This window comes from Aptenodytes patagonicus, chromosome 5 (genome assembly GCF_965638725.1).
Source record: "Aptenodytes patagonicus chromosome 5, bAptPat1.pri.cur, whole genome shotgun sequence".
Taxonomy (NCBI): Eukaryota; Metazoa; Chordata; class Aves; order Sphenisciformes; family Spheniscidae; genus Aptenodytes; species Aptenodytes patagonicus.
The window spans coordinates 64,027,260-64,050,568 of record NC_134953.1 but is presented as its reverse complement, the minus strand read 5'-3'; the positions used below and the strand labels follow the sequence as shown (position 1 = coordinate 64,050,568).

The window sequence follows — 23,309 nt, the reverse complement described above, 5'->3', positions numbered from 1 at the left end:
ATTTGCTCCCAACTGAAATGAACTCTACTTACATTTTAGCATTAATTGGGCTTTTGCATCAACTATGATTTGTTAAATGCATTTTGACACATGTACTCTTAAAAAAATACCAAAGATGACAACCCTTTAACTGCTCTTCTCTGCCTCAGCCTCAATGCAATAATAAAATGTTAGCAGAGTTCACTGAAAGCTGACACTTCAAAGCAGAGGCAATAGAAAACAGTCCAGGACTGTACCAGGCAAAAGACATTTACATGTTGCAATTTAGTGTCATGGTCAGGAAAATGTCTTTGGGATAGATGCTGTGGGTGACCAGGTTCTTACCTGAGGTTAGAGACAACAATTAAAGACTTGATGGAGTGAAAATTATTCCAGAAAGTGAATTTAATGTGGAATATCCCAATCACGATGTCCGAGGCGCACATACTAATTTGAGATTTACTAATCTTCTTCCATTGGTCCAGCTTAATTCTCTTTACCTACAGAGTGCTGCAGAATACCTCTACCTGCAGTTGTCATTTCTATGTTCAGCCTGGCAGCACAAAGGTGAAACTCTGGCATATACAACAGAAGAATTTCAAAAGACTTGTGACAGCTGGAAAACATGTCAGCTACTATCTGTTGGATGCCAACAACATTTATTCCTCACATTTTGGGTGCCTGCTCTTAAACTGAGGAATATTTCTACATCAGATCAGCGTTCCTGCAGTCAATCTGTTCCCTCTGGACCTGCCTTCTGAACCAAGGAGAGAAGTCGCGTGCTTAATGTATCTCTCATTCAGGAAGTATCTATCATTTGAACAAACACATTTCATCCATCTTTTGGTAAACGGCAACTCTGTGAAACAGCTGCAGGGAGGCAAAAGGCCTTACCTTCAAAGCACATGTTCAGCATAAGGTGTTGACTGCTAGTAACTCTTATGGGTTAGCAGTTCTGAAATGAATGGTCCTTTAGTCCTCCAAAACCCACACTTAAGAAAGCATTTACTGCCACTGGTTTAAAATGTGATTAAAGTTTCTCTTCTCTATAGAAAAAGACCCTAAAGGCCTTATCAATCATATAGCTAGTTGGAAGAGTAAAATAAATCCATGTAGAGCACTCTTGTAGGAGCATAAAGCCAGTTTCTGATCAGACGCAGCACATCACCACAACCCCAGAAAACACACAAGGTGCAGTGGGTGGGAGACTACTCAGCTTTAAAATCCTCCTGCCTATCATTCCCATACGTGCAGCTTTGGTTTTGCTGCGTGCAAGAGACAGTGTTGGCCCTTCCAGAGCACATGCTAGCCAGTCTATGAAAGGGGAAAACATCAGTGATCGCCTGTTGTTCTGCACCAGAGTATCACAGAGGCTCTCTGTAGGAGGAAAGTGCTTGTAAATAAGCTCCCTGCAGCTTGCTTAAAAGGCTCTCCCTATTGCACTACTGTGAGACTATCCACAGCTGTAACACACCGCGAATTTCCCAGTGGAGAGATTATGCAGCTGGAATCTTGCTGTTTCTCTACCACACTTCTGGAAAAAGAAGGGATTTTTCCCTGAAACTTATGCGTTTATTTCAAGACAGGGTAGTCCATTGGCTGATCACAGTGAGGCATTGCACACTGACTGAGAAAGAGTCCTCCTGTTCCCTCCTGACAAGAAGTACCAGAATGAGGTGGACTACACCTCACAGCCCGAGTGACCATTTCTTCTCCTGTCATTGATGAATCCGTCACAGAGCACTCTCGTATTCACTGACATCGCATCCTTGCTTAGCTGCTGAACAGCTAAACCAGCTGTGCCAGCTAGATCCTAACTGTACTTCTTCAAGTGAGAAAGGTCTCAGCAGCAATAGCATCATTTTGTTTATTCAGAGACGTGATAGTTGCTTTATTTTAGCCTGATTTCCTAAGGACATGAGGCTTATGAAATCATCAGTCTCCACACGTGCACATGTATATGCTCATTATAACTCTACTGACTTTTGATCAAATTTGACTGAGGGGAAACGCTCTCAAAGGTACGTTCTTACAAATGTCGCAAAAATAGTTGGTGAGGTGAAGAAGAGAGACCTTAAGCATACCTTAGCTAGGGAAAAAAGCTTAAGTGCAATGCTTATCTTTTTCTGACACCAAAGGATCCACAGGGGAGAGGCTTTCTTCATGCCTCATTAGCAGAGAGACCTAAATCAGTATTAGTAACTTCTCAGATCCTGCAACCAACAAAAAGAAACAAATCCATAGGAAGTTGGGCTTCTTCAGTTCTCATGCTCACAGCGTTACTGTTTTACACCTGCATTCCCAAGTTCTTCTACCTCCCAAATCTCATCTTCTATTTTCTGCTCTGTGTTTAACTAGCGCTCATTTTGGCTTAGGGCATGAGGCTGTGACCAGGCAGAAAGCAACTGCAAGACACATTGTCTACCTATATGCAGAATAATTTGGAAAGAAATTAAATTTGACAATAACATGGAGCAAGGAGTTAGCTCTGAGGATGTACATCCAGGCTGTCCTGGGAAGCAGCCCCAAGGGACTCTGAGGGTGGCTTCCAAAACCTGCCCTGGTACCATCTCAGTGCCGCGGCGCAACTAGGAACTGGACTCAGCCCACAGAGTTTGTCTGTGTTAAAGGCAAACTGTGCTATTGCCTGAAACCTCTGAAATTTAGCAATTCTGGTTTGTTGATTTCAGTATTCTGCCTGCAAACCCCCTGTGTGTGTGTGTGCCCCGATTTATATGTTAGCGAGAGACAGGGACATGGCTGCAGGAGGTACAGAACCCCAAAGGGCTACATGCATTTGCTTAGTCATAACCTGTTCTCTGGTGGGCAGTGCACTTACCTCATTAGGAAGGTAATTTGCATATTCATTAGTTTATACTTAGGTACCTGCCTTCTCAGGTTATCAGAGGGGGTGTGGGGAGGGGGAAAGGCATCCTATATTTCATGGTACGTAAAGTTTATTCGTAACCTTGCCCTGGTAGTCTTGTGGTACAATGCAGAGATGTGATTCATCTCTATGTGAGTCACTGATGGGTTCCTCACTCTGTTTTACTGTACAGGCACAGAGCATGTCAACTCCCCTTAAAGGTTTTTAGTTGCATTTCTCCAAATCCATTTGAATCTTTGTAATATCACCTTGAAGTGAATTTTTCTTCAGGTTATGTTAGCTTCTTAGACAGCTATAAACTGGCTTAATTTTCTTGACTTATACCATGTTTTATGCTAGCTTCAGTGAGCAAACCCCCCCCCAGCTACTTCAACATAAATAAAATAAAACAAACTGCAAAATCTGAGCTCAGTTTCTTCAGCATTCACAGTAGCTGCCCTTACATCAGTTTAAAACACCACAAACCTTAGGTAATCAGGCATTTCAGGTTTTTATGTGCAAGATGTTTATCTAATGAAGGAGAAAATAACTGATGCAGATTGTTTTTTTTACCACCCCCCCAAAGTTGCTTGCAAGATTTCCAGGTAGACCACAAACTCATTAGAAGACAAGTAGACAAGGCACAGGCAGGGATCAGCAGAAACCCGATGTAGCTCTAATTAACAGTCTACCAAATGCCTAGGAATAATAGCCTGAGCCTTCAGCATCCAGAAGCCTGTTTGGCTGTCCCTGATGAGGAATCAGAAAGCTTGGTTGTAACCAAGCACGGAAGGGTCTCTGTGAGGTATATTTACACCAATGTGCTAACAACTCTGTTCTTTTGTAGCTTACATACGTGCCTGTCCTTGACAGAAACAATTAAAAAGCCCCACAAGACCATTAGTTGGTAGCTTGAAACAAAAATTTGAAGGTTTCGCATTAATGAGCAATCAAAATTCAGTGTTTATCACAGGAGAAAAAGACCTAAATGCATTTGCATTATGTGCAGATGCCCTCTACTCACAAGATCCATCACCTAAATCTTCACAATAGGAGCAAAACCAGCTTTTCTTAAATTTACTTGGCTGTCTCAGCAGAAAGAGCGAGGTACTTACACAGGAAACATATTTGAGTTTTTAAATCACAACAGATGCTCTTTGCTGCAGGTCTGAAAAATCGGAATCCCTGATTCTGAACCGTCATTCTTCTAGTGAAGATTTCGAGCCACAAGTTCTTTGTTCCAAATAAAATGTCACTGAAACTTCTCATCCGTACCAGATTTAATCCCCTCAGCACCATGACTGTTCTAGCAGTGTATGTGACAAACAGCCTCTAAAGAAATAAGCCTTTCAATTTTTTTAAAGGATTATGGTTTGATTTTGTTTGATTTTTTTTTAGGGAAGAATAATACCTAAGAGTCATCTGTTGTCCAGCTGGTTGGCAACAATTACAAGATGCATGTACTTAGCATCGTCCTTGCTTAGGCTGCTCAGAGTCAGAACAGAGGCTACGCCAACCCCAATAACCAGCACCAACCACAGTTTTGGGGCTTCATCAGCTGTGGTGAAGGAGAGACCTCTTCCCCTCCCTTGCTGTTCAGCGTCACATCGTGACACCTATGCTATAGCTTTTTACACCTCGTTCAGAGTTTGGTCAGCCTTGGAGACAGGGTAACCGGCTTCACAGACCCGTGGTTATATGGGCAGCAGGTTGTTAGACATTAAAGTGTCAGGAAACATTTGACTTCCTGCAAACACAGCTCAGCTCTCAGCAATACTGGCCACCTCAGCTCCCGTTCTCTACAAGACAGATAACCTGAATAAGCAAGAAATAAAGGCACATCCTGAAGGCAGAGGGCTGTTTGTCCTGCTTCAGGCCAATCTGGGACTCAGTAATACTTGACCCCTTTACTTTCCCTTCTGCATGGATGAGGAAACATTCAGGCTCACGTGGAGCTATGTCGGTGTCTGTTGTGAACAGTGAGAGTGACATTCTGCCATCCATAACCTCCATACCCCGCCTCTCTCTTCCCACCTCCAGGCAGATCTCTCAAACTGTACGTGCAGCCTTCTCTGCTGCTGCCCTGTTCTGCCTTCCTCGCTGGACCTAGCTAGCTGCTAAAAGCTGGGGAAGCAAACGGCATTGCCTTGTCTTTCTGGACTGTTGCAATGTGAAGTGTTAAATTTCTTATGACCTCCGGCAAATCTAGTTTTGGTCAGTGTATTATTGATGTCTGCCGCAAGGAGGCTGGTACGTTCCAGTTCCACTACTCTCATGTCAGCATGTGCATTTCAGACTGCATGCTCTCTGGGGCTGAGACCTCCTTAGCTGTGTGTTTGCCCAGTGCTCAGCACAGAAGGGTTCTGCCCTGCCATCGGAGCTCCGGGATGTTACATTAACACACACATTTCCTTTGCAAAAGTGGACTTTTGAGTGAAAGCCACCAAGAATCAGCTAAACAAAAGTCACCTTGAGAAAGAGGAAGGGGGGAAAAAAAACAACCCATCAAGAACGACAAGGGTGTGTGAAGAGAGTGACCTTGGGCAGACAAGTATGTGCCCTTAATAAGAGAATGCTAACATTGAGCTTACTGTTCCTGCTGGCAACTAGAAATAGGAACTAATGGGCAAGCAAGATGAGTCACTCGTTAAGACATGGAAAAGACGTGATGTCATGAAAAGCCTGTGAAGTTTCAACTGCTGCCAGGAGCAAAATAACACCTGGCTCCTTCAGAGCTCAGTTCTGATTAAAATGCTCATATCATATCAAGCATGCATCAGATCGTATTAAGCATGGTTTCTTCCTCTCTTCTTATTGAGTGCTCCCATTGCCCAGGAGTCACTGGAACCTACTCGGACACATTTAGATACCTTGAGAGCCAGTTTCATTTGAGCAGTATTAGCACTATTGCTAATAAGGCCAAGTGCAACATCCTGCACATGGATTGGGGCAATCCCAAGCACAAATACAGGCTGGGCGGAGAATGGATTGAGAGCAGCCCTGAGGAGAAGGACTTGGGGGTGTTGGTTGATGAGAAGCTCAACATGACCCAGCAGTGTGTGCTTGCAGCCCAGAAAGCCAACCGTATCCTGAGCTGCATTAAAAGAAGCGCGAGCAGCAGGTTGAGGGAGGTGATTCTCCCCCTCTACTCTGCTCTCATGAGACCCCACCTGGAGTGCTGCATTCATCTCTGGGTCCCCCAACATAAGGACAACATGGACCTGTTGGAGCGGGTCCAGAGGAGGGCCACAAAGATGATCAGGGGGATGGAACACCTCTCCTATGAAGACAGGCTGAGAGAGTTGGGGTTATTCAGCCTGGAGAAGAGAAGGCTCCAGGGAAACCTTACAGCAGCCTTCCAGTACCTGAAGGGAGCCTCCAAGAAAGCTGGAGAGGGACTTTTTACAAGGGCGTGTAGTGATAAGACAAGGGGTAACGGCTTTAAACTAAAAGAGGGTAGATTTAGATTAGATATAAGGAAGAAATTCTTCACTATGGGGGTGGTGAGGCACTGGAACAGGTTGCCCAGAGAAGTTGTGGATGCCCCATCCCTGGAAGTGTTCAAGGCCAGGTTGGATGGGGCTTTGAGCAACCTGGTCTAGTGGAAGGTGTCCCTGCCCATGGCAGGGGGCTTGGAACTAGATGATCTTTAAGGTCCCTTCCAACCCAAACCATTCTATGATTCTATGATATGAATATGCAGCAAAACATTTCTGTTGTTAAAAAAAAAAAAAAACACAACAAAAAAACCCCACAAAACACCCTGTCTTTTTTGATAAAAGGCTCTATCCTTGCAAAGTGTTTTTTAAACATTTCCTCGCTATGGCTATCTTCACTTCAACTCTTTAGAGGTAGTAAAACCAGAAGCCTTGGATAATTTCAGTACCACCAGTTGCACAAGCTTCACTTTTCCCATCCTATTGTGCTTACCCTGTACAGAAGCTCCTACCACCCTGTTTTCTCTAACATTCCCACACTAACTGCTCCCACCATGGACACGGAAATTTTACAAAAAGAGACTTTTAATACATACACAGCCTACAAGAGCTCACCAATATCTGGTCAGTCATCAAGGTCTCAGTCTTCCCTGACACACACACACTTTTGAAGTTGTCCCCCATAACTCAGTGGTTGAGTGTTCCTTCAGGTGAGGCACTAGACTTTTCTTTTAAAAGTACTTTTGTAAACTAAGCTGATGGACAAGGAGTAGACAAGTTAGTGTAGGTTGACCTCATCCGCCATTAAAACATTTCTGGTGGTTGGGAAGCCCCAGCTCTTTAGCTTTGCTCAGCAACTCCACACCATTTAAGACAAAAAGTGAATCACTGAAAATGCAACGGGATGCGTTTGCTCAGCAGAATGCAATTTCAAAAGTGGAATCAGGCCAAGGTGCTGTGATTAACACTCCTGCTCATGACCTACTAAGATGTTAAAAAAATTATTTCTGTCTTCTCAGGTGCCTTGAAATTGTACTGAAGATTAGCAGCAGTTGCCCTTCCTGATCTGTCAAACGGTAAGGAGGACTGAAATAGGGCTGCTTGCTTATGAACATTATCTGCTCTTCTCATCTTTTTGTAGGTTGAGTTTCTCTGTTAGAGTATTTAAAGGACAGTGGCTGCAAAATAGAGAAATCACATGAAGAGGTGCACACAAAGATTAAGTTCATTGTGCACATTTCTTAAATCTTATAGAATTGAAAAGTCTTATTTTTCATGACTTACAATTAATATGAAGATCAGTCTGATATTTTTTAATTTTTCCTGATCCAGTTACCTTGATAGAAAAATAAAGAAATGGCAGTAATAAAAATATGTAGCATCCACACCACAGGCCTACTTCCACTTCTCTAACTGCAAATAAACAGCAGGCAAAGTTCAAGATGCATTTGAAAGCCCATCCACTGTGGGCAAGTGATAAAACCATCACAGATATGATAAAAAAATTTAAGAAAATTTTAAGAGGCTGGGATCCTAGAATAAGCAGCATTTTAGGCACTGAATGCATTGTTATATAAGAATATTTTGCCAGTTTTGTGAGACCTTTTTAGTTGTCCCACATATATCCTTTAATTCTGTTACTCAACCACTGTAAGAACAGCTGTACAATGCACAGATATCTGAGCAATGTTAGCCACTATAAGCATTATTAATTAGCTAGGGTTGTTGAGAAGCAGATAAATTAATCACAGCGAGAGTACTTCAGAAGCAGCACTACACTACTGTGAATGAGCAAGCGTGGACATCTGTGCTGGTTTTGGCTGGGGTAGAGTTAATTTTCTTCATAGTAGCTATGGGACTGTGTTTTGGATTTGTGCTGAAAACAGTGTTGATAATACAGGGATGTTTTCATTATTGCTGAGCAGTGCCTTCACAGAGTCAAGGCTTTTTCTGCTTCTCACCCCACCCCACCAGCGAGTAGGCTGGGGGTGCACAAGAAGCTGGGGGGGGGACACAGCCGGGACAGCTGACCCCAACTGACCAAAGGGATATTCCACACCGTATGATGTCATGCTCAGCATAGAAAGCTGGGGGAAGAAGGAGGAATGGGGAACGTTCAGAGTGATGGTGTTTGTCTTCCCAAGTAACCGTTACGCGTGATGGATCCCTGCTTTCCTGGAGATGGCTGAACACCTGCCTGCTGATGCGAAGTAGTGAATGAATTCCTGGTTTTGCTTTGCTTGCGTGCGCAGCTTTTGCTTTACCTATTAAACTGTCTTTATCTCAACCTGTGAGTTTTCTCACTTTTACCCTTCCGATTCTCTCCCCCATCCCACCGGGCGGGAGTGAGCGAGCGGCTGTGTGGTGCTTAGTTGCTGGCTGGAGTTAAACCATGACAACATCCTAAATGGTCCTGTGGATAGACGTGCTGCAGTCCAGCTACCACTGTGTGGGTCGTAACAGCAGTCTGCTAACCCATAGAGACGTACAGCAGAAAGGAAAATCTCAATACATTATGAGAATGGTTGATTGATTTGGCATGAATCCACTGCCAAAAGAGCAAATGCAAAATCTGTGAGGAGGAAGTTGAATGATCTGTGGTACAAATCTGTTTAAATTCAGTAGCCTGGTTCTTTGATCTGGAAAGGAACAAGGACAGGTGAAGGGAATTAGCATCATAGTGCTATCAGCCTCCCTCCCCCTCAAATGCATGCAAGCAAAACAGAGCAAATCCCAGCTCCGAGAGCAGCAGAACAAGACCCAGACTTCCTGGAGCCTATTTCTAGGTGATCAAGTGTCATGGTAACCAGCAAGAAAGCCAGGCAGCCTCAGGTCTGTGCGGAGCAGGCTCTGCGCAAGGCTGGGCAGCAGCCACCCGGCTGTAGTCACCCAGCAGCATCTTGGTGGTACCCAGCCCTGACTGCGGCTGCACGACTCCGGGCAAGACCTTCAGTTAACCCATTTTCAAAGCAAAAATTTGTGTCCGAGGGTGTTTATGAAGCTCAATGACTTTGTGCCTGGAAGACCTGTTAGTACCCCTAATTATAAGAAAACTTAGTACTCTGCCACGAGCATCACTTCTAGGGCTTGTTCGTATCAAGGGATGATTTCAGCTTATTTAGTAGTGGATTAGGGCTAAATCTGAGCCTCATACTTCACAAATACCCCCTAGAGATATTATGTCAAGGGGGTCCATTCTAAGACAAAGTGCTCAGAAATTCTGGGAAGGTGTTTATGATAGAAAAAGATTAAAATACAAAATCAAATTACAACCATGAGGCAAGAACACGTGCTTTAAATTGAAGGGCAGCAGCAAGACAGAAAGAAAATAACCAAACAATTTATATTAAGAACCACATGCCAATAGAAAAAAAAAAAAAATCTTTTAAGGTCTTTAAAACCCTAATGTGTACTTTTTCAAGATTTGGTGGAAATTAAGAGTTGATCAGGCAATTTCCAATTTATTATCTCCCAAATTAGGAAAAAACCCCCACTGCTGAATTCGGGTGAGCATTAAACAAACATATAAAGACATTTAAGGTTCTAGCACTCAAGAAGGTAGAATAAAAGCTTAAAGACAACAAAACCCAAGAACAATCTGAAGCTCATAAATCAGAAGGCAAATAAAAAGGAAAAGAAAAAGGTATGTATCTCACTTCAGTAGAGTTCAAAATACATTTTCCAAATGCTGCAGTTAGCAATAACATAGATTCCTCTCTCTCATAAGTTTCTATTTGATAGAAACGTGCACATACTTTGAAAAGCAATGCAATAAATAAATCTGATACAGTTCTTCATTGGTGACATGAAGGGGTTTTTGTTTAAATTCACAAAAATGTAAAAAAACAATCAAACGGAGTTTGAAACTTTCCAAGTAAACCCACATCTCTGCTGAGAATAGAAAGGAAGACTTTCAGCTAAAGGACAGCTATTTTGGAGTAGTCATAAGCATCTTAAAATAGAGGCTTAGAATTGAAGAAGTTCTTTGTCAACCACAACAGTACGCGCATGATGATGCTCAGTAATAGCACAAGACAAAGAAAATAATCTGCTACCATTTACCATAATGTTGTCTATTATAACCACACAGTCCAGATGTTAAACTAGAAATTTCACTGTGTAGCAGCTGCAGATGGCTCTACTGCGCTCCTGAGGCAGTTCAGTAAACAGCTGTAAGGTCCCTTTGGGGCTGTGGTTACAGTGTCTACGGGTTTCTTGGTGTGAGGTCCTTTTGCATGCTATTTTAAGTTCACCCACCTTTGTGGTGATGCCGTCTCCTCCTTTCCATTTGGAAAGAGGGTCATGAGCAAATACTTCCTGACATACATGTGAGATGTTTTGCTGTTTGGTATTTTTACTGTGTACTACTCACTTCATCACCACGACACCTCCCTGCTCTAAGCCATGTACTGCTTCCTAGCCTTTGGCCAGTGGACACACTATGTGCCCGAGTGGCTCAAATCTTACTGATGAAAAACACACGTTCATATTTACCTTCTTAGAAAGACAGAGGAAAACCACAGCAGATTTCCCAGCTGAAGAAAACGTGTTGTTGGCATCATAAAAAAGGAAGGACATATGACTAATTTATCTGACATTCAAACAAACTTCTAACCCAGTTCCAATCCTCGCCCAGCCAGTCCCTACCTATCAAGAACTGCTTCTCCCTGCACTAAGATCAAATGGGGCTACAACCAGATTTTCCCTACCACCATTACCTACTTGAGATGTCCCAATTACTTCCTTCATCAGCTGCTTAGAAAACTGACTTTTAGCAGCTCTTCTTGGCAGGAATCACTTTGCATTTCTTCTAAATTAAAGATACTGCACCTAAGCTCATTTTAGAAGCAAACCAAGCCAAAATCCATTCCTCTAGTCCTTTTCTCAAGGACAAATGGTTTTGCCAAGGAACCCAGCAAACAGAGGAAAGGAAGCCCTATCTAAAGGGAAAAAAAAAACAAAGGAAAAAAAAAATCTTTGAAGAGCTGGATCATTGAAAAAGACCCCAAGAAGCCAGAATACATTTCAAAGAGATTTAGCAAGCAGACTACAGCTGGGTCAATCACAGCATGTTCTGCAGCAGGTCCACAACTCTGATACTAATGAGAATATCATGTCAGCACTTCAGATAATCAGGATTTCAGTGAGAAATCCTGGCCCAAATTGAGGTTGGACAGCTGCTGCTGGGCCCACCTTACATTGCCTTTGAGTATAATCAGCTGGAAAATGAGCATTAATGGATGTTCGCACCAGTGTGAATCTCATATAGTTGAGGTCAACCGATATAAAGAATGAATATTGACAAGAAAAATACTGGTGGATAACTCTATCATATTTCTAATGATTTATTAAGCAATGTGAGGCATAAAAGCAACAGACCATTTCAAACCCAACTTGCTGCTAGGCTAATATGTGCACATGAACACAAGTGGTAAGGGTCAAAGAATTATCATCCTAGCCAGAAAAGTGTTAGCTACTGTTGTGGTTTAACCTCAGTCGGCAACTGAGCACCACACAGCTGCTCACTCACTCCCCGCCTCCCCAGTGGGATGGGGGAGAGAATTGGAAGAGTAAAAGTGAGAAAACTCATGGGTTGAGATAAAAACAGTTTAATAATTGAAATAAAATAAAAATAATAAGAATACACAAAGCAAGTGGTGCACAATGCAATTGCTCACCACCTGCCGACCGATGCCCAGCCAGTCCCTGAGCAGTGGCCCCCCCGGCCAGCTTTCCCCAGTTTATGTACTGAGCATGACATCACATGGTATGGAATGTCCCTTTGGCCAGTTTGGGTCAGCTGTCCTGGCTGTGCCCCCTCCCAGCTTCTTGTGCACCTCCAGCCTTCTCAGTCAGTAGAGCATGGGAAGCTGGAAAGTCCTTGGTTAGTGTAAGCACTACTTAACACACCGATGTTTTAGTTGTTGCTATCAACATTATTCTCATCCTAAATCAAAAACACAGCACTGTACCAGCTACTAGGAAGGAAATTAACTCTATCCCTGCCAAAACCAGGACAGCTACAGAGAAGGTTTGCTAGAGCAGCGTTGTTTACACTTTTTACAGGATTTGAGCAAACTTCTACTGAAGGCAACAGAATTACTTTTATCGGGGGCCAACCTATGGGGCAGAGAAGACTGTGCTACAGGGACTGCCTGGTGTCCCACATGGTGCACTTAACTGCTCTTCTGATGGAGAGCAGCTATGTTGCTGCATGCCTCCAGGTTCATCTGTCCCCAGCCATTCACACCAGTGGGACCTCGGACAGGCTCTCAAGCACAGCCTACCTGTACTTATCAGGACCACTCAGTTCAGCCCAGATTTGGGGAGATGCCATTTGGCGATTGAACTTTGATATAAAAATAAGCCCTGAAGAATTTTAACATCCTGCCTGCATCCAGTGACCTCAGTGAAGAATCCTCCATACGCAGAGGTCCTGACTTCTCTCCCATGAGACTAAGTTTCTAGATAAGAGGAAAAGAAGATACAGCATTTTCCACGTGATCTGTTTCTCAAAACACAGACCTCAGCCCAAGGAAAGAAGGCTGTAAAAAGAGCTGTTAATGACAACTCCAGACTGTCTTATTTAAAGTGAATGAAAATCCTATGTGCAACGGGGACAGCATGAGATCATATTTGTACAGAACACTAAATGCGTGTGATGCTTTACAGATCAACAGAAATATGGGGGCATCATTCTTCATTATATTCTATCAATTTTACATTAACATAGCTTCATAAAATAGGGAAACTGCACAGCATCACCCCAAGCAAGCAAAGGTCTATCAACAAATCTGTAATAGAAGCAATCATGGTGTCAGGCACAATACAAGCAAAAGTTCATGCATAAGCATTATGCTGCTTCCTAAATCACCCAGACTATCTGCCAGCAGAAAATTGACAACAGACTCTCTGGACCACCGGCTCAGTTCAGCAAAGGGCACTCCATTACCATCGCGCTTTTGGAAGCACTTCCCAGCTTAGGAATGAATTTGTCCTGTTACATTAGGGAAAACACATACTGAAATATTTATCAAATGAAACCAGCTTCCTTAGCGAGAACTAACCTCTGGGCAGATTGAGCTCCTCTGCTTTCACGTGTAGCTACGTGATTTGTCTGGAGAAGGTGCAACAAGTTGATGTTTTGAGGAATACAAGTTATTTACTATGACAGACAAAAAGAAGGCTCTTAAGACTTGTTCTTAGTCCCACTCCAGCCCAAATCACTCCCCTTGACCGAAAGGGTGCAAAAGCAAACTTCGGAGCAAAGCGTAAGGTATAAGTGAGCAGAATTAGATCTGCCAATGAGCTAAAGACATTTTAACACTAAGGGGACATGACTTCAACAACAACAGAACTGCTTCAAAACATTATGAAGCTACATTTAAACGAACTGCACTTTCTGCCCACCACTATTTCGCCTTACTCTGATGTCAAAGAATTATAACTTGACCCAAATTTGGAGGCTCTAGAGCAGCAGGGGAAGCTTTGGTGTGGGCTGTCTGGACCTTACCCTAATGCTTTATACCAAGATTCAGGCAGTGACAGTATCTGGCCTTTCTGCAGAACAGAATGATTTCTGGTCTTGTAGGAAACAGTTTCTTTTTCACTGGTATACCACAATCATCATTCTCAGAAGAACAGAGTCCAGAGAACAAAATGTATCCCCATTTAAAGCATTAGTAACATTAATACAAAGAAGTGAAAGGAAAAAAAACAGCTTCTCTCCTCAGATGGCACCCAGGTCTTCTTTCTCCATCCAGTGTACCAAAGGGAAAGTAACTTCCCTTGACCAAAGGTTTTCTTTTCATCTTTTGAGTCAGTTGAAAAATTATGAAAGCCACAATAATATCCAGATCTCTTTGCTTAGATGTCTCCTTTTGCTATTTCTTCATATGAAGCCTGAAGTGAAAGCAGAAGACTTCATCCCTGTCCTACCAGCACTCACTGCACAATGACAAAGCATGTATGTGAGGGCAAGCGCATCCTGTCTTACAAGCTGAGAGCTCCCATAAATCTCAGACACCCTTAGCCAGGCCTTTTTGGCTGAGCAGTGCTTTGTGCCAGCCTTCCTGATGCTTAGTGACTAAAAATTTCCTAGATTCTAGTTATCCTCATCAAGTGGGGCATAAATAAATACGCTGCAAAGTTTCATCCACAGTATGTACTCTTCCTGGAGTCAAACAGTGAAACAATAAGTGTTAGATGATAAAGAATATACACACTATTCTAATCTCAAAGTGTCCTTCCACATCACTAATGATATCATATCAAATCAGCCCTGCATTCATTAGGACAGTCATATCAACCAACAGCAAATGTTATATAAAATCACTTAGATAAGAACAAGAAGCATTCTGGTACATGTTTACTTCCTTTTAATTAATGAACAGACTAGTTGCAGTCTATCTCATGAAATGAGATGTAAACATAAATGACCTCCACATCACTTCTCGGCCTTTTGGCTAAGATCAAGTGTAGTATCTGTTCTTATCAGTTTAATATCTGTCAATAACTTTTTTGCCTTGGTCATCACTGGCAAGTGCTCGAGCCTCACCACCCAAGCTGCAGAAGGCAAAGGCGGGGACTGGGAGAATGAAGAGCTGCCCACTGTGGGAGAACATCAGGTTCAAGACCATCTAAGGCACCTGAAGGTGCACAAGTCCATGGGACCCGATGAGATCCATCCGCGGGTCCTAAAGGAACTGGCGGATGAAGTTGCTAAGCCACTATCCATTGTACTTGAGAAGTTGTGGCAGTCTGGTGAAGTTCCCACTGACTGGAAAAGGGGAAACATAACCCCCATTTTTAAAAAGGGAAAAAAGGAAGACCCAGGGAACCACAGGCCAGTCAGTCTCACATCTGTGCCTGGGAAGATCATGGAACAGATCCTCCTGGAAGCTATGCTAAAGCCAGCATGGCTTCACCAAGGGCAAGTCCTGCCTGACTAACCTAGTGGCCTTCTATGATGGAGTGACTACATCAGCGGACACGGGAAGGGCTACAGATGTCGTCTATCTGGACCTCTGTAAGGCCTTTGACACAGTCCCCCACAACATCCTTCTCGCTAAACTGGAGAGGTATGGATTTGATGGGTGGACTGTCCGGTGGGGGAGGAATTGGTTAGATGGTCGCATCCAGAGGGTAGTGGTCAACGGCTCAATGTCCCGATGGAGGTTGGTGACGAGTGGCGTCCCGCAGGGGTCCGTATTGGGACCGGTACTGTTTAATGTCTTCATCAATGACATAGACAGTGGGATCAAGTGCACCCTCAGCAACTTTGCAGATGACACCAAGCTGAGTGGTGTGGTCGACACGCCAGAGGGACGGGATGCCATCCAGAGGGACCTGGACAAGCTCAAGAAGTGGGCCTGTGTGAACCTCATGAGGTTTAACAAGGCCAAGTGCAAGGTCCTGCACCCGGGTCAGGGCAACCCCCGGTATCAATACAGGCTGGGGGATGAAGGGATTGAGAGCAGCCCTGCCGAGAAGGACTTGGGGGTACTGGTGGATGAAAAGCTGGACATGAGCCAGCAATGTGCGCTCGCAGCCCAGAAGGCCAATCGTATCCTGGGCTGCATCAAAAGCAGCGTGGCCAGCAGGTCGAGGGAGGTGATTCTGCCCCTCTGCTCTGCCCTGGTGAGACCCCACCTGGAGTACTGTGTCCAGCTCTGGAGCCCTCAGCATAAGAAAGACATGGACCTGTTGGAGCATGTCCAGAAGAGGGCCACGAAAACGATCAGGGGGATGGAACACCTCTCCTGTGAAGAAAGGCTGAGAGAGTTGGGGTTGTTCAGCCTAGAGAAGAGAAGGCTTCGGGGAGACCTTATTGCAGCCGATCAGTACTTAAAGGGGGCTTATAAAAAAAGATGGTGGCAAACTTTTTAGCAGGGCCTGTTGCGACAGGACAAGGGGGAATGGCTTTAAACTAAAGGGGGGTAGATTTAGACTAGATATAAGGAAGAAATTTTTTATGCTGAGGGTGGTGAAACACTGGCACAGGTTGCCCGGAGAGGTGGTGGATGCCCCGTCCCTGGAAACATTCCAGGTCAGGTTGGACGGGGCTCTGAGCAACCTGATCTAGTTGGAGGTGTCCCTGCCCATGGCAGGGAGGGTTGGACTAGATGACCTTTAGAGGTCCCTTCCAACCCAAACTATTCTATGATTCTATGATATGCCGTATCTTTCAGAACAGTTTACTGACAAGAGCTGCCGGAACAACCTCTCATGCACACTTGCTTCAGTGCTACGTCCATTGCTCTGCCACTTCGAAAATGGAAGAGGCTGCATTTTGTGCGGAAAGAAAAACAGCAGGTATTAAAGGTGCATGTGGCATACACAGAGGTTCATCTCTGTGCCCCGGAAAGAAAATGGGAGGGATCATACTAGAAATGCACTGGGACTTCTCCAGAGGGAATGGGATCTGCTGCAGAGACTGCACTACTGGGAAGGAGACAGCTCGTGACATGTCATGGTGGAGGAAAAAAGGGACAAACTGAAACAAGCCAAAAGAACAGCAAAAAAGATGATGGGAGTGCTGGCTTATTAAAAAACATTGGAAGGGTGAGCTGCGTTTGGATGAGCTAAGTAACAATGATCATCCCAGGATGTTACAAGAATTGTTTCAGCAAAGGCAAAGCAAGCAGTTTCCTTGGGCAGGGGACAGGCTTCTTCAGCTGTGCCAGAGAGCAGCAGGGACCAGGTCTTCAGGCAGTCTTCTCCTTTGAGCTTGAATGACTCTCTGCTTCTGCAATTCCCAAGGAACATTAGAAACTAAAGATGATAAAGTGATATTATCTTTGTCATAGTCAATAAGGTGAAAGAACTGCTGTTGATTTCACTGGGTCTAGGACTTGTGCCCATTTCACCACTTAAACTTTCAATGGAGGAGGAAAACTCTTCAATCAGTTATTTTATTTGGTAATCACAGACCTCTGCTTCTCCTGGTGGTTTTTTTTTTGGTTGTTGGTTTTTTTGTTTGCTTGTTTGTTTTTTCAATCTTTGTGTAGAGTTTCTTCTGTCACTTCCAGGGGTTTGGCCAAACTCTGTACCCACAGAGTTGCGGAGAAATCTGGTAAAGCTTAAGACATTCAAAGTTGAAGGTGCATTTTGTTCATGCTCTGTTTGCATCCAAGAGATTCAGGTCAGGATTTGATGCCTTGTGACATATGCTTGTAGCATGCAGCAGCATCCTTTTGGAGCTTTTCCATTTTGTCAGCTTGTGACATAGTCTGAACGTTGAACAATTTCATAGCACGGTAATGCAGATCAGTGCACAGACTGCACTGAGAATTATAACCACACTCTGGAGAAGCAGAGTTGTCACTACCTCTATGTCCACGTGGTTACTGAAAAGCCATTTCTCAGACATCATTCTCAGATTTCAGGAGCAAACGATGGAAATACAATTAATGAAATTATCTAATGAAAACAGCAACTCAATTACAGGCTTCACATTGTGTCTCAATTAGACTGTGCTTAGGTCAGAATTCTCAGGTGTTAATAGGATTGTTAAAAAAAAGAAAATGAACAAGTGAAGGAAAAAAATCAACTAGGCGCAGTAACAAAAATGCTCATAATTAGCATCTTTGTTTTACTGAAGGTATCGCAAAGCTTCAATAGCAGTATATAGCATCAGAGAGTTTCAAACACATGATTATAATAAAAGGGAAAACAAGAAATTCAGAAAGAATGTGCTATGTTAACTTGATATTGCCATGGTAAACAGTTTTACAAAAGATTAAAAAGATCACAAGTTACCATGGTACCATTGTTCCTTCCAGCTTCATGTTTTCAACAAAAAATTGAATACTTTAAAGGCAACGTGGAGCTGTACTTTCTCCACTGCAAACTCATTCATCCTTTTTTGTGGGAAGCTGCAATAACCAGCACAGGATTTTTTCAGAATTTCTTTGTTCACAGGAGTCACCAGCTTGTTACTCATAATTCATTATAGTTTCCACAATTTGAAAGTAAAATAATTTCCGGACACAGTTTTCCAAGGTAACTTCAGACAAAGGATCTGAACCAGATTTTGCTCTCGAGTGTGCTGCTGTAGAAGCTGGAGTTTTCTGGGTTTGTCTGATCTCAGCTGAGATTAGCAGCTGATCTACTGTTTATTCACTTGCTCAACAGCAACAAAAAACTGCCAGTTACAAAGCATACTCCTGTCACTCCAGATGGACAGCACTAGAGGGGCAGCTCGGAAAACGAGAAGAGAAAGCATGTCATACGGTATTAAAGCAAGGGAGACAAGGGCACATCACCAGGATCTTTTAGGAGTCCTGCTGAGTCTTTGCAAGGACCCTTCTCTCTTCACTGACCTTTTACTAGCAATTGTTTTCCTCCCAACTATACAATCGCCTTTCTGCCTCCATTGATTACTTCTGGCCATTTCTAGTGCCCTAGACCTACTTGTATCCCAAACTGTCCTTGCAGAGAAGACCTGAATTTGGGGCGTGAGAGAGACAGATATCTATAGACACAGGTATGACAAAGCCACGACCAGGACTACTTTGCTTACTTCCTAAAGTAAAACAGGAATTCAGTTTCAAGGAATGAAGAGTTGATATATAAAAGAAAAAGAAAAAGAAAAGAAACACCAGCCTGGAGGTAGCTGTTCATTTATATTGAAATAGAGATTGTTTTTGCCACAGAGAAACATTAGATTTCATAGGTTCACATTAAGAATATACTTCATTTGCCATTACTGCCTGTCTGCTTACCTGCCTGAATGAATACAGGTGTTAACTGACAAGCTATACTTTCCAAATATCATATACAAACTGCCTCATGGACATATCAAGCCTGTCATCTGCTACATCTAGGAGAAGATGCCACCCTGCTGCTTGACAGGAGCAGATTAAATATCAGAAAACCTCTTCCAGATTTTAGCAACTGTGCTCATGTCACATGAATGTCTCCTGCAAAACATACAGCAAAAGAAAAGTCAGGTTGCGTCATTCTGTGCCCAAGTAGAACACCACGCTTAGCTATGGAGCAACACTTCATACGTCAGTGGGACTTTCTCCTTCACAGGAGTGCCATCTCCTCCTCTCAACACGTCACATTGCCTAGAGGTGAGAGAACTCCAGTTTTGTCAACTCCAGAGTCCCCAGAGCAACCTCACTGGCACTACTGCCAGCTGTGCTGCCAACAGTGTGACAAGCACTGTGCTCATCTTCGAGCCACCCTGGGAGAAAGCAATTGCAGCTCTGCCATCTGTGGGCACTCACCAGCTTCCCTTACCTGCGAGTTTCTTCTCCACGGAGGATAGTGTCCTGCCCAAGCACAAAGCTTGACCCCACCAAAGGACTTGGGGGGGGGAAAGAAGCAGAGCTCCCCTCCTCCTGCTCAGGCTCAATACAGGAGGCTCTTGTCTACTTAAATAAGTGTTATTTGTATGGCTCACCTTGGTAGCACAGGCAGTGTGATTACTCAAGTGCTGTATCAAAAACATCGTGCAGAGATAGCTGTAAAACATCCCACTCTTTTTCTTCTCCTCCTGTAGCAGCTGTGTCTATAGTGATTATTTGCATAAGTCACTCAGGTCAGTTGCTATCAATGACTATATGGTGGATTATCACTTAATGTTCTTATATAAATAAGGTTTTTACCTCCTTGACGAAGTGGGTATTTTTGGCTAGGTGGAAAACACTTCAGGGCCTAGACATCAGCCAAGTCTCCCATAGGGAGAGCAGCTGACTTGCTATGACACAACTTAATTTACTGGCCATTCAGAAAGTTTTTTATTTCAATACCATATTCATACAGGTAAGAACAGTGGAGCTGGTTGTTCTAACTTGTATATTTAGAGTGGAGCATGTTTATTAAGCATTTGCAAGATCACAAGATAGATAAGTTGATGTGACTTTTGGGGAGCACAGGAGGAATAGCTACATCAAGGAAGGAATTATCACTTTTAGTTACTTTACAAAGAACAGCACTTCATACCTTGGCTGATTTATACCCATGCAATACAACAGGAGGGCTTCCTACCCGTAACTGAACGCTCACAAGAAAAAGTTTTTAGCCCCAGGTTTGAGAGGTTGCATCCAACAATCTGCTTTCTCTTAAAATGCTCCACTATGATATTACACTTTTTCTCCCTAAGCAACATGTACACAAACATCTAAAATGAACAGGCTCCAGTAAATTAAAAACTAAAGGACCAATTTCAAAACACATTGGTCTGAGCTGGGTGCCTAGACCTCATACACAATTAGTGGGAGTTCAGTATTGCATTTGAACAACCTTCTTCTAAAACTTTTTAGATACAAGAAGTTATTTTGGCACTTTGTCCAGGCAATGCAACCTCTTGACCCACAGACAAAAGTTTTGCTGAAAAACGGTACTGGGTTACCCTCTTCCACCACAAAGTGTGGCAGACAAAGGCTGCTAACGTCCAGCAGCTGGAGGTTTTCTCACACCTCAGCATGGGGGTGCAAAGCAGTGAGCCCCCAAACTGCCAGGTTAGCAGATTTTTGGCTTGGTGTTGGGGGTATTTTTTGTTTGTTTTTGGTTTGGTGGGGGTTTTTGGTTTTTTGTTTTGTTTTTTTACAACTACCAGTATTACCAATTTCCTGAGGCAAAGAAATGTATCTATCCTGGCTAGATATATTCAGTGTCTTCATTTGTACTGACAGAAGAATGTGTTGTCAAGCTGCTATCAGAATAATGTGTCTCCTCCTGTTCATCAAGGAGTAACCACTGAGAAAAATTTCAAAATAGTCCAACACATTTTTACTGTACTTTTCATGCATGTCATACAAACATTATGTATCAGTTGTGCTAGAAATTGAAGCAGTCTTTCAGACATGATGGATTGTTTCTCATTAGCATATCCTCATGTCAGTAATCAAAATAAATCAACTTAAATCAAATTAACTCTCCATGCATTCAGTTAAAATGTATACCATATGCTGGCTGAAATGTATACCAAAGCAAGACTGCTGCTGTAGAAAGCTTCTTTCTGCAGCTACATCTAACAGCAATATTGGGTCAATTTCCATTAAAATACTAAAAAAAAAATGTTTGTATAACTATTTCAACCAGCCTTGTGTAGCTCCAAAGGATCAATTAACTGACTTGCTGAAATTGGTCATTAGTGACCCATCACAACACGTGCAGTCTCTGTTGGGTGCAATCAGGGGTTAAAGACAAGAGTTTACTCTCTGATCAAACAGGACCTCTGAGAAATCACAATTCACAAGGCGTGAATTGTGCAGCAGTCTCAGCTTCAGTAGCATTTGCAAGATTTATATGATGGTATTTAGAATCATCAGTTACTCTACCTAGTTAAACATCTGGCTGCTGTCAAATTTTCAAGGTACGTCGAGCTGGAATGCACCTGCTTACAATACCAATTACTTCTTAACATCATTTGTATTACAAGAATGCTTAGGAACCTTCATCATGAAGCCACTGCAGAAAGGTAACTCAGACTGGCTGAGCAGCACCTCCTCCAGCCACTGTTGGCGGTGCATCTGGCCAGGAGGATCAGCAGTGACCACTCACAGCCATGGGGCTGCAGGAACCATAACCCCAATCAGCATTACAGTTACCTCATCCCTACTAGACTGTCTACCTTGCATTCATGGAAGACACTGGGCAGACAGCTCTTTGCAGATCTGCATTTGTTTTTTATCCCACAATTTAGCGGCAGAATCAATATCAAGTGTAAGATTACACACCACCAGCGTGCTCACGCACCCTGAGGGACTAGGTGAGAGCTGAGCCACCCTATAGTCCACTCAGTCCTCAGCCTCTCTACTGCAATTGCTAACAAAACCAGCTGAAGTGGACTGTCTGAAGTTGGCTGGGAAGTGGACATATAGCCCATTTTTATATTAAATCCATTTCAGTTATTTTAATGGCCCTCTTCTAACTTGATTTCAAACAGCAGGAAACCTTTGCTTGCCTTTCCGCTCTCCTTACTAGAAGCCTCAATTTGTAGTCAATGAGATGACTTGTTTTTCTTTCAACCAATCACTGTCATATGCCTAACTAAATGTGTCAAGCAAACAGTATTATAAGAGATTCATAAATGCTATACCTCTAAGAGGCTTAGGAATGAGAAACATAATCGAGTGTCACTGCTGGAGGCAGAATAGTTGTTTAGGAATTCTGATAAGCACCAATTCAGCAGATATTCATTTTTATGCTAGTTAACCAGAAACAGGCAGCTTCAGAAAACAGATATGCTTCTCTGCCTCTGTGCTTATTCACCATGGGGTAGAGAAATCACCATGCCATCTCAGATCAGCAGTTGAAGTGTTTCAGCATCTGGTCCTGAACAGTACAAGCTTCTGACTGAAACAGCGATCAGAAATGGATGTTTCTGGAATAGATACAAAATTGCAGTGAAATACAATTATGTAAAACTTTACCAACAGGGGAAACATCTTCCTAACTTAGGAACCAATCACCAATAAACCAGCTTGTGGTGCACCTCCTTTTTAGTACTGTTTCATGTATAACTGAAACACTGAAACCCCTCCTCCTCCTCCTCCCTTGCCCGTATGGCCAAACATGCACATTCAGACAAATTCCACAGACTTTTTATGACATGATGCTCGCAATTTAGAACTTTTTCTTAACCCTGTAGGTGTAATTTAAAGGACGTCACCCCTCACAGGTCCCTCCCTCACTGGTAAAACTGTATACTGTGAGTACAAAATGCTCCCTCATCATTATTGCTTGTAAGCCTTCGAAAGCCACTGTCATCACATACATCAGGCAAGTTATCTCATATCCCACTGGCTGATAAATTTTCAGTCAAATTATCTATCATCACTGCCTGCCTCTCCCTTTCAATGGTAACCAAGGAGTTATGGCAGAAGGAGGACTGTAAATGGATGCAGTTTGGTTCCCCTCCCAGAAGGAGCCTGTGGCTGGACACTGAGCCCTGGGACGGGCTCACCCTGGTGTCCCCCGCAGCTGGCAGCACCGCCAGCTCCTGGGGTTACTCTTCTTTGGTATTTCTGTTCACAGAACACTGTGCACAGGCTTCAAGAGCCAGAACCTCT

At 43.2% G+C, this 23,309-nt stretch overlaps 1 protein-coding gene and 1 pseudogene across 3 annotated transcripts in view; one reads left to right on the top strand and one right to left on the bottom strand.

Moving 5' to 3' along the window:
* RAB3B (RAB3B, member RAS oncogene family) overlaps positions 1 to 23,309 on the bottom strand; it is a 76,384-nt gene that overhangs the window by 25,210 nt on the left and 27,865 nt on the right. The window lies entirely within an intron of this gene.
* Positions 14,728 to 14,838, top strand: LOC143161469 (U2 spliceosomal RNA; annotated as a pseudogene).